The 10,207-nt window shown below is 38.6% G+C and overlaps 1 pseudogene; it reads right to left on the bottom strand.

Moving 5' to 3' along the window:
- Nucleotides 1–2,157: 2,157 nt before the first annotated feature.
- Nucleotides 2,158–7,287, bottom strand: LOC110202738 (U1 small nuclear ribonucleoprotein C pseudogene; annotated as a pseudogene).
- Nucleotides 7,288–10,207: the final 2,920 nt, after the last annotated feature.

The raw sequence follows: 10,207 nt of genomic DNA, 5'->3' as shown, positions 1-10,207 counted from the left end.
ATATATACACACACACACACACACACACACACACGCGCGCGCGCGCGCGTGCGCGCACACACACCCCACCACTACCACCACCATTTAATAAACTCCAATGGCTCTTCCACCTGCAGAATCAAATAGAAAATCCTTTGTTTGGCTTTTAAAGCCCTTCAGAACCTGGCCCTTCCCTACCTTTCCAGTCTTCTTACATTTTACTCTTCTCCACATCACTTCAGTCCAAGGACACTGGCCTCCTTGCTGTTCATCATATACAATAATCCATCTTCCAACCCTGGTAATTTTCACTGGTTGGCTCCCATGCCTAGAACACAATCCTTCCTTATCTCTGCCTCCTGGTTTCCCTGGCTTCCTTCAAGTTTTATCTAAATTCCTAACTCCTCAAAGAGGCTTCCTAGTCTTTCTTAATCTTAGTGTCTTCCTTATGAGATTATCATAGATATACACATATACGTACACACACACATATATGCATATATACTACATATAATTTATTTATACGTAATAATTTATGTATTGTCTTCCCTATTGGACTTTGAGATCCTCAAGAGCAAGGACTGGTTTTGCCTTTCTTTTTGTCCGCAGAACTTAGCACAACTTAAAGCTTTAAAAATGCTTGTTGACTGACAGATACCAAACTGTTTGCTCCTATAAAAACCTTTAACACCAATATTTTCCATGGGTGTTTTATGGCTATGAATCCTAAAACATCACAGTTTAAGAAGAATTAAAACCACAAATAAGCCAAAAGGCAATAGAAAGATGCATAGCAAGAATTTAGTATTTAGCAAGTCACTGAATATGATTTGTGTAAAAGAAGTGGATCAAACCTTGGATGCGTAGAAAAGGAGTAGATTTATTTAAGTGTTATTTAAATAAAAACAATTTAAGTGTGAATATGTCTGTTTCCAGCAAAGTCTGAATTCTCTGATATCAGAGTGTTTTATTTGAAATGGCTCAAACTGAGAATCACTTATTTCACTTTTGCAAAGTTTAATAGCACCTTGACGATCCAGGGATCATTTATTTAGTTATCCACCTTTCTAGAACATTTATAAGAAGCAAAAAAAATGGCCTCTGAGTGGTCAAAATAGATGCCTCAAAATCAATTCTTTAAAACTCTTCTTGAAGTAATGTCCCAGAGTATCTCACTAATAACCTATCTATTCTTGTGCATATTCCCAACTCAACTCTTAAAATTAGGTTTAAAAAAATCTAACCTCCAAGTTCACAAAATATTAGAAACAACAATCTACAATGGAGCTATCATGCTGCTGCAGTTCATCTCTCAGGGCTTCAGTTTCCTCATCTGTAAAATGAGGGGATTGGATTAAATAAGGCCTAAGAGCCTCATCCTGATAAATCATCTGATATCTATTTTTACACAGGCAGTCACCTATTCTTAGAATGCACTCTCTCTCCTCCTCTCTACCTCTTGAAATCTCTAGCTTCTTTCAAGGTTCAGCTATGTATTGCTTCCTACAGGTAAGTCTTCCATACAAGGTGGGAATCACTTTATATGTGGGTATTCTATTTAGCTTCAAATACTCAGGTATATACTTACATGTTTACATGCTGTATCCTCCCATTAGAAAAATTCTTGAGAGCAGGGATTATTTTCCATTTCTTTTAATTACTCTAACCTACTAGTAAAGTACTTTGCATATGGTAGGCACTTAATGCTTATTGTTTCTGTTGGATTGGATTGAGTTGCTGGATTTATCCTATAATGCTAAGTGACAACTTGACAGGAAAGCAAGAGACAAAACTATACAGAAGAAACTGAAGAACTAAAAACAACAGTTTAGGACTATTTAATATATGGTTGTCATGTCAGTATTTATTATTTGTAAGATCTCATAAAGAGGATGATGGACAATAAAGCCCAGAAAAACAGAGGAGGGTAAGGCCAGTGTAGAGAAAATTTAGCAAGATATTCAATTAAGCAAAGTTATCCCAAGGGTATTCCTGAAAATGGGAGGAAAAGTATAAACAGAATAAAAAGAGGGGGCAGGGGGGAATTGCAAAAAACATTTTAACAAACTTTTCTCCATCAGTGACAATGGAAACTTAAACTCTAATATCACAGATGTTCTGGTGAAATAGAACAAAGACTAGAAAACTGAGAAATGGTTTCTTTATATTATCTCCATTTTATCTATCTGGTCTGGACATTGCTGGGCCCGTGAGCACCATCATGGGATGAGGAAGGGGTCTTATCATTGGAAGCCAGGCATCAGAGACATGTGGCCTCCCATGGGTATCCTCATACCAGGAGGTGACCCCACAGCATCATTCCAGGAAAGGGGGCCCCATCGTGCCAGGGTGAGGAGGCGGGATCCTAAGCCCTCCTAGTGGAGGAGCAGGTTGGGAGGAATTCTTCCTTGTTGAAATGCAGTGGTTGCTTTATCACTCAGGTTCTGGGCTTGCTCTTCCATCCATGTTTGATAATAGTCTCTCATATTCTCTTTGTGCTTCCTCCCACTGTCTTCCTCACAGAGGGAGAATCATGAATGAGATACTCACAGTAATCCAGCAAAACTTGGGTGTGATGTTGCCCAGTTGTGCCTTGTTCTGTCCAAGGTGTCTTCCAAACAGACTGGCTGGGCTCCTCACCCTCTTCACTGTATCTCTTAACAATTTGTCCACATATAAGACTAACTTCAGGATGCTCTTATCTGATGGATAAAATGGGACCCAACTCTTCAGACAGATACTCAATAGGGATCCTAAAAGATGGACTGCACCCCAGAAACGAGATGACAAAGGCACACTATTGCCAACTGCCTGAAGCGCCTGGCAACTTGGCACGGGGAGAGAGAAGGACAAAGGAAGAGAGGGAAGGGGGAAGAGAGGGAGAGAGAGAGAGAGAGAGAGAGAGAGAGAGAGAGAGAGAGAGAGAGAGAGAGAAGGAAAAGGTGACAGAAACCAAGAGAGAGAAAAAGCCAACAACCAGGCCCAGCTTGCTCTGAGAGAGACGGCCACAGCTGCTGGGCTAATAATTGACTTTTTTAAATTATTCTGTAACAATAAACATCAGACAAGGCATAAGCCAGGAAGATATGTCTGCTCACCAAAGGAATTTGTCACTGTGATGGAGGAGATGCAGTGCAGAGTTTAGGTCAAAGAGGACTCCCTGTGGTTAGAGATGTCTTCAAACTTTTCCTGTTAATGGATGATGCTGTTCAATTGTATCAAGCCCCAAGATATTACAGAGCTTCCCAAAAGAGATCTATAACCATTCAAACTATTTGGCCTGTTCATCCATAGATTGATGGCACAATGGATAGAACATCAGGCCTGTAGTCAGGAAGAATGGAGTTCAAATGTGGCCTCAGACACTTAGTAGTTGTATGACCCTGGGCAAGTCACTTAAACCTGTTTATCATGACCCTGGGCAAGTCATTTAATCCTGTTTATCACAGTTTCCTCATCTGTAAAATGAGCTGGAGAAGGAAATGGCAAACCACTCGGGTGTCCTTGCCAAGAAAACCCCAAATGGGGTCACAGAGAGTCAGACACAACTAAAACAACTGAACAACAACAATACACATAGTAAAGATCAAATGGGTGACAAATGTCTATTGCTCAGATTTCAGTTTGCATTTGGACGCACAAGTTATAGAGTCTGTCCAGTGGTATGTGTAACCGAGAAAAATGGTACAAATGGACGAGTCAGGCTGATTGCTTTAGACAAATCTCAGAGTTCATATACTGACCCCAAGCTTCCTGTGAAAAAGAAGACTCATCTTTTCAATACTAACATTCTACCAGATCAGGTATTTGAAAAGTTTTTGGTGCAGTGTCTGGCACAGAGTAAGTGTTTAATAAAATGCTTGCTCCCTTCTCTTTTCCTGCTGCTGCATACAGCAATGCTACATGGAATACCAGTACCTCAAAAGAAGTAAAAATGTGTGTCACGTGGAGGACTATGGAATTGTGTATGATGAGCACAAACGCACAGACACCTCACCTAGGAAGGATGCAACATACGATCGATGAGAAACTAAAAAAAAAGTGCCAAGAACACCCCCCCAGAATTATATGATAGTAAAAGAAGATGGGCTGGCCACAAAGCAAGAACAAGGGATAACAGGTAGACAGGCTGGCCAGTGTACTCCATTGGCACCTTTGCAACATAGGGAGAAAGTAAGGAAGGCCTCCAGCACATGCTGGGTGAAGCCCCTGTATTAAACTTTTGGATGGATCTGGAAAAAGCTACACAAGATGTCTGGCTGACATCTGCATCATTGGAGGAAACTATCAAATCAATATGAAGGAATTAGCAGTATTAAACAGATCTGTGATCTGTTTCGTATAGAATAAGGAAGATCTTAAATTAACAAGAAAAGTTTAATTTATTTTTAGCATACTTTGTAAACAAAGTAGTAACCAGTAAGGGGTGTGATACATTTTAGAAAGATTTCCATCCAAAATAATTAAAATTAAATAAGTTTTGGGTGCATAGAGGGATAAGCTTATCTGGAAAACTCACTTGGGTTAAATACCTCATTCCTCCACAATGCTAGGTAAATGAAGTGCTATGTAAATATACATTTATGGAGTCAAATTGAACATGAACTCTTGCCTGTCAATCTGGATTCTGTTTCCCACTTATGCTGATAGCCTGGGGGTAAGAATACTTCCTGAAATTGGAAGGCACATTCTCCCAAAGGTGTCCCCTAAATCATAATAACAGGATGCATTTTTCTCACCTCCTTACATTTTTATAACTCCAAAAGCAAATGTATTTATCTCCCTTATACTTTCCCCACAGGTAGCAAAGAGGAGCAATTTTCTCCATAACAGAGACACATTCCACAAATTCCAATGACCAGAAATGGGGATAAAATGGGATATTAGTTGTAAAGTCAACTTAACATCCGCAAGAGAAAATCCTGAACTTTAATGCTCTCTGGATATTCAATCCAGATATTTAACGAATAACTGCTCATGCACACAAACACACACATGTGAAAATGTGTTGGGGTGTCTGTCTGGTTGAAAAACACAACCATAGGATCAAGTGACTACAAAATGCTGATGGAGTGTGAGGAGTTTTTTTGTCGGTTGGCCTCAAACACATTTCAGCCAAAATCTTTTTCAAAGCCAGTATTGGGGTAACTGGAGGATTAGTCTAGTTTCATTTAGCTCAATTCAGCCTTTCCTCCTCTCCTCGCACAGCAGGGGTTCACATGGCATTGAGTTGAAGCATTGTTCCACAGGAGAAAGCTTTCAAAGTGCTCCTTTTTGAATGGGATAAAGTGCCTATTGAAATGAAGGATGCCCTTTTTGTTGTAGGCCTGACCTTGCCTTCATTTTCTCTTGCCCTCAGCCTACATTCCCCAGAGGTGTGGACAGTACATAGGGCTAAGGAAATGTCATCCAGCAGTTTTTGTGAAAATGAAATTTGAGAAATTTGCATGATTCATGTGGGACTCATTGCTGGCATCCTGGTTTACTGGAGTAGGAAGGGTTCTCTCCTGAGAACATAAGAGATACAGAGAGTGAAAAAAAAATCAAAAATATCAAGGAGGGAAGGAGAAATTTGCGGTGCTATGGAGAGGTCATGTTACAACAGATCTCATTTAATTAAGAGTGGCTTTAAAGGCCTATTTAAAACAGGACCCTACATATTTGCCTACTTTCCCTTTGACCTTAGTCTCCTCTGGGGAGGTTGGTAAGAATGTGCTATTCTTTGAAAGGCTTTAATGTTACTTTTTTTTTTTCCTCATAGGACTTAGACTGGAAAGAACCATGAAGAACATTTTGTAAATGAGAAGACTGAGGCCCAGTGACTTGCTCAAGGTCCAACTACCAATAAATGGTAAATGAAAAAGTCAATTAACCAATAAGCATTTTAAGCAACTTTTGTATGGTAGGCAAGGTGCTAGATGCCATAGCAAAATACATAAATAATTCAGTTCCTGCCCTCAAAGAGTTTCCATTCTATAGAAAAAGGCATTATGTACATGCTTAGGTATAAACAGATAACTAGGTCAAGATTCAAATGCAGGCCTCCTGATTCCACAACCAGGGTTCTTTCTACTACACTATTATTTCTCCATTTATAATTAATTTTTAATTGAAAAATGTTTCACACTTCACTTCAGTTTGACTCTCTTCTTGCCTGAGTCTTCTGAATACTAATCATTTCTGTAAAAGTGGTTATACCTTTTTTCTTGTCATACCAGAGAATACAAGGTGGTCTTAATGATCTGACATATGTAAATATTGTTCATCTCCAATATACTAGCTGACTGCTCATCCCTGGTTAATTTTTCTGGACACAAACAGTAGACAGAATCTTGTCACTATAAATGCAATAACCTTTTGATTGAGAGGCAGCCTAGGATGTGGAGAGAAGGGAGAGAAGGGAAAGGAATAAGCATTTATTCAGGATCTTTTATGTGTCAGACACTGTGATAAGCACTTTACAGATACTATTTCATTTGATCCTCACAACAACCCTGGGAGGTAGGTTCTATATTATCCCCATTTTATAGTTGAGGAAACTGAAGCAGACAGGTTTAGTAGCTTGACCAGGGACACAAAGCTAGTAATGTCTGAGGCTAGATTTGAACTTGGGTCTTCCTGACTCCAAGCCCAGTATTCTCTCCATTGTGCCACCTGGCTGCCTTAGATAGAGGAACCTGGTCTTAAGATGTACTGTATGACCATAGGTAAATCACATAATCCCTTAGAGTCCCACAGCAACTAAGATTATAAATTGCAAAGAAGGTTATTTATCTGTATTGATTTCTATCTTACCTCCTATAAGTAGTGGATTGGAATCTCCTTACCTAAGCAGCTAAATATCTATCCTAGAGGATAGTGTTAGACTTGGAGCCCTGAGTTTGAATCTTGCTTCAGATATTTACTAGCTGTAGAACCCGGGGCAAGTCACTTAATCTCTCTTAGGCTTAGTTTCCTCATCTGTAAAATGGGGATGATAATAGCACACACATAATAACAACATATACAAGCCAGGATTTTTGTAAGGACCAAAATGAGAGAATATGTGTAAAATGCTTTGCACAACATAAAGCTCCTCCTAGTAAATTCCTTATACCGATAAAATGACCACATACACACACACACACACACACACACACACACACACACACACACACACATCCCACTTTTTTATTATTTGCATAATGGATGATGATAATTGGCTCATGAATAAGCAATTACTAAGCATACTTTGTAAACAAAGTAGTAAGCAGTAAGGAGTGTGATACAAGGGGTGCCTCAACTAAAGTGTTACTTACTCTTCGCCATGTTAGTCCTGGGTTCTCTAATAATTATGCCAGTGGAATTCTGGCTCTGACTCCTGTCATGCTGGAAAGACTTGAACATGAACTCAGTAACAAACTGTATGTCCTTCACAGGAGGACCACCCTAAAGACGAGGTAAGTTCAGAAAGGCTCATCACCAGAAAGTTGGCCACCCAGTGAAAATTGTTTCATTCCCAGAAATTCCTAAAACTAAGTACTAATTGGTAGGGACCTTACAATCCACCCTAATGATTTGGAACAGCCTCAACAATGAAATGGCATGGCCTTGAAGTACAGCAAAGAGCATTGAATGATTCAATCTAATAGTCATTTGTATTCGGTTGTAATCTTTTACAACCAAAGTCAGTGTGGGTAAGTCTGGTATTTTGGAATTTTTGAGAAGAATGCAATGCAGTGGGAAGCATATCGTACTTAGGATCAGAAGTTCTTGGTTCACATCCCAGCTCTCTATCACTTACTACCACTATAACTTTCATTAAAAATGGTTGAAACCATTTTTGTTTAGCAACTAACTCTCAAAAAAAAAGTATGCAGCACACTTTTAAACTTAAATTTCATATTTAAATTTCATATTAAATTAATATTTCCTCCAGACAATCTATAATCTACAATCCTGTCTAGACAATCCATAAAGCAACACATCAAGCCATGAATTATAGCATTTGACCATTTCCAAGGTGCTAATCAAACACAGTGCGGATCAACTCAGTTTAGCAATACGAGCATCTGCTCAATATATATGCTATGTTCATCCAAGGAACTTGTATGTACAATCCCTGAGGTAGAGGATGTAAAAGTTTACAGTTCCAGAATTGCCTTCTTTGCCTTTGGCTTTATTCTATCCTGGGGAGCTTGGTAAGATTGTGCTATTCTTAAGAAAGCTTTAATATTACAATTTTTTTTTCTTCATGGAATAAGAACTGGAAAGAACCTTAGAAAACATTTTGTATATGAGAAAACTGAAGCCTTGAGACTTGTCCAAGGTCCAACTACCAGAAAATAGTAAAGAAGTAGTAGGGTTTTCCTTACTCTTAACCTCCGTATCAATTTTCAATCCACTTCCTCCACAGATAATAAGTGCATTGGTGGGACAGTGTCATCCAGGTTTATATGTGAATTGTTATGTATTTATTATTCCTGCATTAGACTTAATATGTGAGTACCTCTGATATCGTTATAATAATTTGTTCTGCTTTATTGCTAAGTAAATGGTTGTGTCATCATTGTGAGTAACTGGTTTTACATAAATGGAAGTATATTGGTGGGGTCTCAAGAGCTAAGACGGTGAATGAAGAGAGTGCATACATATCCAACAAGGTTATCCCTAGGAACTACTAAGCTATTTTGTGTGTAAGCTTTGTTATGGTGGGCCTCCTCTAGGAACCTAAACCTACCATTGTGAAAACAGATTGGTTGGAGCCAGTGCAGACAACACAGAAAGGCCCACATACCCTTTCTGAGAGTTGTGATGTACTGCACCATAGAAACTGCTTTCCTTTTGTCTTTATGTCCTCCAGGGCCTGTTATAGTGCCAGGTACATAACAGACACTTGCAGAATTTAACTTGATTGAATTGAACTGTATTGAGTTACTCTGTTTCCCCTCAGTATCCTTGCCCTTACCCTATCCTAGGTGAGACTTCTTTCTCCTCTTTCTCTGGCTTCCTTGCTCTACTGCTTTCATTATGGCACTGCACCGCAATGTGAGGTCCTACTTCCTGCTCCCAGGTTTGTGGCACAGGGTACTTCTAAGCTGTAGGGTGAAATATACTGGCGAAGGAAGCGTCAGCTTGTTCCATAAGAAGGAAAAAGAAAAACAAAAAGCCCTAACTATATATTGTAAAGCAGCAGCTCATTTAAGACTTCTTAAACACTTTTTAAAAAATCTTCTAAATTCTTTATAAGATAACCAGAAAAGATGCCCTAATTTAACCTCACAAAGCTTCCTCATATAAATTCATTAGATACACAAACACTGACCCAAGATTTTGCTCTGAGAGCTTAGACTCCAGAATAGTTCTCCACTCTATAGAGAGCTCTACTGTAGAAGAGGCAAATAAGAAATGACTTTCAATGAGATACAACAAAAGTACTCAACTAAATATACCAAGCTAATAATAATTTTAGAAAGGCAGGAAGCCCAGAGTTATTTCTGCTCCCATGAAAAGAAGTCCATATTAAAAAATAATGTGAAAATGCACCAAACACCACATGAAAACAGCTGAAAAAAGTTTAAATAACAGCTCAAACTCAGGCCCAGGCTCAGAATATATATTCAATATACTGGGAAGGCATATTGGAGAAAAATAATTACCTATTACTTTTACTTTAAATCTATATACATACACATGCACATACATACACACACACAGAGACAAAATGAGAATTCTTGTTGGAGGAAGTTTCAAAACACAGGTTAATTGTGCCCTTGATTATAAAACCAATGCAAACACATTTTGTTAGTCTTCTCTTTTTTAAGTGGCAATTCAATTGTGTTGTATTTAGTTTGGAGAAGGTTGGCAATCATGAAAAAAAAGAATATCTCGCAGAACAATAGTACCAGGTGCTAACAAATAAATTCATATTTTGTTTGTGATTTAATTCTACTCACAAATAAATTTGCATAGGGAAAACAAAAAAAAAAGGCAAAGGAAACCATGGAAGTACCAGAAGACCAAGAAAAGAACAAGGGGGTTCATTTTTCAGTAAAGAAAAGAATGTGTGACATCATAACTATAGTAGCATGTTCCATCATGTTCTATCTGCATGTTTCAAACTTAATAGAATGGTGCAATTGAGTAAGACCTTACCTTTTTACATAGGATTTAGAGCTGGAAGAGAACCCCCTCCTCTCATACCAGCATTTTGCATGTAATCCTTGTGTCAGAAGCTCCCTCTATATAT

Source organism: Phascolarctos cinereus, unplaced genomic scaffold (assembly GCF_003287225.1).
Source record: "Phascolarctos cinereus isolate Bilbo 61053 unplaced genomic scaffold, phaCin_HiC Scaffold_4;HRSCAF=312, whole genome shotgun sequence".
Lineage (NCBI taxonomy): Eukaryota > Metazoa > Chordata > Mammalia > Diprotodontia > Phascolarctidae > Phascolarctos > Phascolarctos cinereus.
This window is presented reverse-complemented; position numbering and strand designations above follow the sequence as displayed.